Consider the following 7,079-nt stretch of genomic DNA (forward strand, 5'->3'; position numbering starts at 1 on the left):
CATCCTCAAGAGCCACCAACAGGTCAGGTTTTAAGGATATCCCTGCTTCAGCACAGGTGGTTCAATCAGTGGCTCACTCATTGACTGAGCCACCTGTGTCGAAGCAGGGGATATCCTATAAACCGGACCGGTTGGAGGCTCATGAGGACCACAGTTGGCCACTCCTGCTCTAGAGGGAATGAGGGACAACATTGAAACAAAAGGTGAAGTGTCTGCTCATTGTAGGATGGAGTATAGCCCAACAGCTCATCCCTTTCATGTGGAGGGTGGGGATGTTAGGAGGTGTTGATGTAGCTAGGGACTCCCTTTGGCACAAAACACTTCATAATGACTGCTACTGTATGTCTGAATCTCGCCCAGAGAAAGGTATTAGCACCTCCCCACACAATCCCTCACAAACACTCAGAGGTTCTACAGATACAAGCATCTGGGAGAGACAGAGAATAGTTACTGGGATTAGCTTGTCTTCGAAGCTGCCAGCACCATGCAAGTACTGTGGCTTGTATGTCTTTGTTTCTTCTCCTGTCAAAGTGCTTCAGGTAAGAGAACTAGGGCTGTCTGTGGGATGACATGAGTTTGCACAGAAGGGGTGAGATCTTATTTTGCTGCACTTTCTAAGGGTTATTTGTGAGATAAGGGATAACTAACCAGGTGTCGGATAAAGAATAGATGTCATGTTGTATAGGGCAGCGTCCGGTTTCAAGGGCACAGTATAAAAATCTGAAAATCACCGATTTAAAAAAGACCAGCCTAATAATAGGGAAGTTATAACTACTTTTATTTTATGTATATATCGGTGCATACAAATAAATTAAAAAAAATACAAGTGTTTTAATGGCACCATTATCTTTGCATATAAACAGGGGATGAATTTGGTTTGCTCTGGTTAATCTGTTCTGTGTGATATCACTATGTGCGGAGTAAGAGTTTGCAGAGGCAAAGCCCCCTCTCAACTCGATCCTTTCATTTATTTGTCCCCTATCAGTAACCACGGGTTTGGGGGGGTTGAAGGGACAATAGTCACTTGAATGGCAAGAACTCCCCTAATAAAAATAATAATTTTCTTAATTGCCAAACAAATTAAAGCAGTGACAAGTTCTACCAATGAAATGTAAGTGATTTTATACAAATCAAGCATTAGTATTTTTAAATATATATAATTTAAGTTAGGTATCCAAATGCTTTAGAGTATTATAAAGAATTCTTCACCTAATCCCTTTTGTGATAACACTATTTGCAGCAGGGAGATTGTTCCTTCAGAGTCTCCTTTGATGCTCTGTGTGACTGATGATGGGAGCATCGCTTGTTGAAAGAGATTATGGGGAAAGATCTTTAATTACCAGATAACATGCGAACTTCAGTGGAAATGTGAAACTGACTTATTTTTACACAGGAACCAAATAAGTGAAAATGTTCCGTTAGGGAAAATTTAATATTTCTAATTTAATCGATGTTATTTAAAAAAACAAACAAAAAAAAACCTTTTCTTTGCCCTCATTAAGTATATTGTGATTAAGAAAGACAATTATATGGTTAAGTTGTTGCATTTTTTGCACACAGTGAGCCAGATCCACAAAGCGCTGTCAACCCCGTCTCATAACATCATATTATCAAAATCTGTAATGGACGTTATGTTCCCTGAGATTTACACCAACCCACAACACTAATTATAAACAACATCAATTAGCAATCATATTAGCATAGATTTAACAGCATGTTAAATTAGCACTGGCTCACATTCCACCAGTCTCATCTAAACATGGCATTAGCCAGACTCTGAAATATGGTCTTTGCAGGAGAGGAAAAATGCCCTAAACCCACTTTTAAACAACATGTAGAGAGACGCCTAAGCTCAAAAAGAAGCCCACCTGAGATATATGCGAATAGGAGTCATATACGTTGCATATTCTATTAGCATATATCCCAGGTATCTCAGGTGGCTCCTTTTGTGTACAGGTGTCGCGCCATGTGTTTTGTATGAAGTTTTGTATGAAGATACCCACTAGCACTTAACAATGTGTTAACCTAAATTAACGCCTTGTTAAACCTGTAATGGAGATCTGGGTGTAAGGGGGAAGTACCCCGATTGCAGTGATCCCTTACATATCAACAGGGCGATAAGCCTCTTTGAATCTTATTGAATTGGCTTTTAAGAGGGAATAGTATGGGTCTCTGACTGATAACCTTGCCCCTTGAGTGTATCACAAATCATATCATACCCCCGTTTTGAAATCATTGGGCGGAGGAAATTAGTACAATAACTACATTTAATTGAAACTTTGTAATGAGTACATTATTTTGGCAAGGTTATGGAACAGATTCCTCATAGCCCTGCATTTTCAAACTGAAACCCATAACATATTAATTGTGCTTGTTTCCCCCTTTCAAGTGGGGACCTATATGAAGACAACTTGTCCTGATAAAGATCCCCACTTGGACCGATACGTTGATCATTTATTAAGACTATGTAACTTTTTCGACAAGATCTGTGTGCCTGCATATTACTATATATATATACAAACAACACAGAAGCAAGTCTGCAACAGACTAAATATAAAGAAACCAAAATCAGTAGAATCGCCTATAAAGAAATAATAACAATAGGATACTGACGAGGTGTGAGAGAGGGATTTTATTATGTTTGTATGTTATGTGATGTGTCGTTAATAAATTTGTTATACTTGTTTACACCAGAGTGCTTCACGTGGGATACTTTGTTTCTATTTTTGTTTTTTTATATATATATATATATATATATATATATATATATATATATATATATATATAATCTCTCTCACACACACCTGTAATAACCTATTGAATAAAATGCTATATTGTTTGAAAGTACAAGTCTGACCTTTGTTTCCCCACACAGTTTACTTTCCAATGGATTCCTACATGTGCGGCAAAAGCAAGGGAAAATGCCAGTTTGATGTGTGTGATGATAACTATATTTGCATCGGAAGCTGCAACAACAAACAATACATCTGTTGTTGGCCAAGACCCAAGAAGTAATTCCCTTATAGGGACCACGGCAGATTATCCTGGAGATGATTATGTCTGCAGTGGGAGCCTTCAAGCTCTCTGGAAATGTGTAATGCTGCCAATAAAACTATACAGTAAAGAAACAACACACAGTATGGATAATGCTAAAACAAATGCTAAATCGACAAATAAGACAAATCAGTGCACATAAAGGACAAGCATGTAATATAAAATCAAACCATTAATGGTTTCACATCAATGTCCAGTCTTAGTACGGAGGATGTTAGATATAGAAAATAAATCCCGTTGCTGCTCCTTCAGGGAGAATATATATATATATATATATATATATATATATATATATATATATATATATATATATTGTATTAGCTTGTAGCAGTATAGCTGCTGTGTGTGACACTGCTGTCACATGAAGGCCCCTGTCATATTAAATGGGGCAGTAAAGCTTCACACACATTCACAGAATATTAAGTAGGTGTCTAGGTGGGGTTTATTAATTAAACTGCGATATTGACTATAGGGACACTATTATATAGATGCTCCCATTGATTTTATTGTTGGGCAGTGGTGCCCCGATCAGCACTTCTGCAATGCAATGAATAACCTCTACATTAGAATAATACTCACAGTGATGTGAGCCTGATCCTTTAAATGGATCCAGTTATGGTCCCAGTGCGGGTCTGTGACAGCGTCCTGCATACGCTCTAAACCAGGGGTGGCCAACTCCAGTTACTCATTTACTGAGACATTGAATGGGCCACCTGTGCTGAAGCAGGGATATCCTTCAAAGCTGACCTGTTGGTGGCTCCCAAAGACTGGCGTTGGCCACCCCTGCGCTAAACAGACGGCACCAGCAGCAGATGACAGCTGCACTAACGGGATCTGGTACCACAGTGACCCGGAAGCTTCTGTATTGATTCATTACATATGTGCAGAGAACGTTTAACAAAACACGTTTTCACCCTCCCCACAAAGTGTGCTTTCTAAGAGTCTCAGCTCACCGTGTTTATAAACTACATGGAAAAATACTTGAAAGGCCTTAATCACACAGCTGTAACCCTTTAAACATGTCACTGCCATTCATACACTTTAATTCGTCCTTGTGACCTTGGGCGAGTCACTCAATCTCCCCGTGCCTCATGCACCAAAACATAGATTGTAAACTCTTTGAGGAAGCTCTCTGCAGAGTGAAACGCGTTGGATTATTGCCAAGTTTCTCGGTCGCACAGCACCCCCTCGATGTGCACGGCTGCCCTCTTCCTCCCGCACAGAAACTCAGTAATCATCCGGGTCTCAGGTCACTCACGGGGTGACGTCACGCCAGTCAGAGACCGGATCGGAGCGAAACCAAGCAGCTCGCGGTACAGAGACGCAGGAGGAACCGGTTACCCTGCAATGCAGCTGATAACCCTGGTACACAGACAGAATTGTTGTGGACTTTCACCGGCGACCACCCCAGGGACCAAAACGTGTGACCCTTCCCAGGTTTTATACCTTGAGGCTCTTTTAATACTTGTGCTTGTGAGTTCCCATGTTATCTCCAATACAATCTGTTTTGAGACTTTATTACACGATTGTGTCTTTTTTCTTTTTTCCTTCCTAAGTGGAAGTCTTCTCAGGTTTTGCAGATAAAGAGTCCGTTTCTTTCGCCTGATGTATGCCATTAATTTTTCATATATATCAGCCCTTCACTGGACACTCACGTACACACTTTGTGTTCGCGCCCCAAATTTGTGTATTTCTGCGGGACTTGTGCCTGCGAAAACTCTATGTACAGCGCTGCATACTGCGTCAGCGCTACACAAGGACAAACAATTATATTATTAATAGGAAGGACAGTCCCTTTGATGGTCATCTGGGCAGTATAGGGTCGGAGCTTTAAATCGGGGAGACTGTATCGCCACCACTTACTGTTCAAGTGATAAATAATCTCTTGTCCAGTGTTTCCCAACAACTTTATAAAGGTGAAACCCCTGGTAGCTGTAAACCTCCACCCCCCCCTTTTTCTCCCTCTACACCCCCTCCCTTTACACCCCATCTCCCCCTCCCAACATATTCAAAGGAATTTAACAATGTAATTGGCTTCCTTACACAAATGTAGTCCTGCATAACCCTTTTAGTACCGGAAGGTGACGGGCACCGAGCTGGCACGTTGCGATTGAGAAGCAATCACGTGTCACCGACACAGAATCTCCCAAAGGAGGTGTTCACTGGATGCCACACGGGCCGACAGACAAGGGAACGGAGAGAGACAGACAAGGGAACAGAGAAAGACAGACAAGGGAACAGAGAGAGAGACAGACAGACAAGGGAACAGAGAGAGAGACAGACAGACAAGGGAACAGAGAGAGACAGACAAGGGGACAGAGAGAGACAGACAAGAGAACAGAGAGAGACAGACAAGGGGACTGAGAGAGAGAGAGAGACAGACAAGGGAACAGAGAGAGAGAGACGGACAAGGGAACAGAGAGAGACAGACAAGGGAACAGAGAGAGAGACAGACAGACAAGGGAACAGAGAGAGACAGACAAGAGAACAGAGAGAGACAGACAAGGGGACTGAGAGAGAGAGAGAGAGACAGACAAGGGAACAGAGAGAGACAGACAAGGGAACAGAGAGAGACAGACAAGGGAACAGAGAGAGAGACAGACAAGGGAACAGAGAGAGGCAGACAAGATGACAGAGAGAGACAGACAAGGGAACAGAGAGAGACAGACAAGGGAACAGAGAGAGACAGACAGACAAGGGAATAGAGACAGACAGACAAGGGAATAGAGAGAGACAGACAAAGGAACAGAGAGAGGCAGAAAAGGGGACAGAGAGAGACAGACAAGGGAACAGAGAGAGACAGACAAGGGAACAGAGAGAGGCAGACAAGGGGACAGAGAGAGACAGACAAGGGAACAGAGAGAGACAGACAAGGGAACAGAGAGAGAGACAGACAAAGGAACAGAGAGAGACAGACAGACAAGGGAACAGAGAGAGACAGACAAGGGAACAGCTAGAGAAAGACAAGGGAACAGAGAGAGACAGACAAGGGAACAGAGAGAGACAGACAAGAGAACATAGAGAGACAGACAAGGGAATAGAGACAGACAGACAAGGGAATAGAGACAGACAGACAAGGGAACAGAGAGAGGCAGACAAGGGAACAGAGAGAGACATACAAGGGAACAGAGAGAGACAGACAAGGGAACAGAGAGAGACAGACAAGGAAACAGAGACAGACAGACAAGGGAATAGAGACAGACAGACAAGGGAACAGAGACAGACAAGGGAACAGAGACAGACAAGGGGACAGAGAGAGACAGACAAGGGAACAGAGAGACAGACAAGGTAACAGAGACAGACAGATAAGGGAATAGAGACAGACAATGGAAAAGGGAACAGAGAGAGACAGACAAGGGAACAGAGAGAGCAGACAAGGGAACAGAGACAGACAGATAAGGGAATAGAGAAAGACAGACAAGGGAACAGAGACAGACAGACAAGGGAATAGAGACAGACAAGGGGACAGAGAGAAACAGACAATGGAACAGAGAGAGACAGACAAGGGAACAGAGACAGACAGATAAGGGAATAGAGAAAGACAGACAAGGGAACAGAGAGAGACAAGTGAACAGAGAGAGACAGACAAGGGAACAGAGACAGACAGACAAGGGAACAGAGAGAGACAAGTGAACAGAGAGAGACAGACAAGGGAACAGAGACAGACAGACAAGGGAATAGAGACAGACAAGGGGACAGAGAGAAACAGACAATGGAACAGAGAGAGACAGACAAGGGAACAGAGAGAGACAGACAAGGGAACAGAGAGAGACAGACAAGGGAACAGAGAGACAGACAAGGGAACAGAGAGACAGACAAGGGAACAGAGAGAGACAGACAAGGGAACAGAGAGAGACAGACAAGGGAACAGAGAGAGACAGACAATGGGACAGAGTGAGACAGACAAGGGAACAGAGAGAGACAGACAAGGGAACAGAGAGAGACAGACAAGGGAACAGAGAGAGACAGACAGACAAGGGAACAGAGAGAGACAGACAAGGGAACAGAGAGAGACAGACAAGGGA

At 42.9% G+C, this 7,079-nt stretch overlaps 1 long non-coding RNA gene across 1 annotated transcript; it reads left to right on the forward strand.

Moving 5' to 3' along the window:
* The first annotated feature begins 351 nt into the window (after nt 1-351).
* LOC142492196 (uncharacterized) lies at nt 352-4,572 on the forward strand. The gene is made up of 2 exons (XR_012800804.1): nt 352-539; nt 2,876-4,572. It is a non-coding gene; the product is annotated as an uncharacterized LOC142492196 (long non-coding RNA).
* Nucleotides 4,573-7,079: the final 2,507 nt, after the last annotated feature.

Source organism: Ascaphus truei, chromosome 4 (genome assembly GCF_040206685.1).
Source record: "Ascaphus truei isolate aAscTru1 chromosome 4, aAscTru1.hap1, whole genome shotgun sequence".
NCBI classification, from domain to species: Eukaryota; Metazoa; Chordata; class Amphibia; order Anura; family Ascaphidae; genus Ascaphus; species Ascaphus truei.